The sequence below is a fragment of the Triticum dicoccoides genome, chromosome 6A (assembly GCF_002162155.2).
Source record: "Triticum dicoccoides isolate Atlit2015 ecotype Zavitan chromosome 6A, WEW_v2.0, whole genome shotgun sequence".
In the NCBI taxonomy this organism is placed as follows: Eukaryota; Viridiplantae; Streptophyta; class Magnoliopsida; order Poales; family Poaceae; genus Triticum; species Triticum dicoccoides.
In genome coordinates this window covers 621,622,074-621,622,697 of record NC_041390.1, presented here as the reverse complement: position 1 = coordinate 621,622,697, position 624 = coordinate 621,622,074, and positions in this window count along the sequence as shown.

The window sequence follows — 624 nt, the reverse complement described above, 5'->3', positions numbered from 1 at the left end:
CCACCCGTCGTCGCCGTCACCACCGTCGCCCCCGCCGCACCCGTCGCCGCCGCCTCTCGCCCGCCGCCCGTCCCCGTTGTCGCCCGCCGCCGCCCGTACGCCGCCGCCCCCCGCTCGTACACACACACACACAGAGACACACACAGACACACACACACACATTGTTTTTACTTATTTTCTATTTTCTATTGTTTAGATTAATGTTAGATAAATTACGTAGATAATAATGTTAGAATGTTAATGTTAGATGAATTATATGGAAAAGATGTTAAATATTAATGTCAAATATATTTTACATGAATTAGAACAAGTTGAACTAGTTGAATTAGTATAGCTAGATATTAATTAGGTATATATATGAGATTTGAACTAGTTGAATTAATATAACTAGTTTATTTTTAGTATGAAAATTAATAGAACAAGTTTATTTTTAGTAAGAAAATTTAGGTATATGAGATTTGATGATCTAATCAAAATATTACTATATAGAACTACCTACTTTATTTTAGTAAGAAATTAATAGAACTAGTTTATTTTTAGTAAATGCTTAGTTGAATTAATAGAACTAGTTTATTTAGTTGAATTAATAGAACTAGTAAGTGTTTAATGTTTCATCTATATATG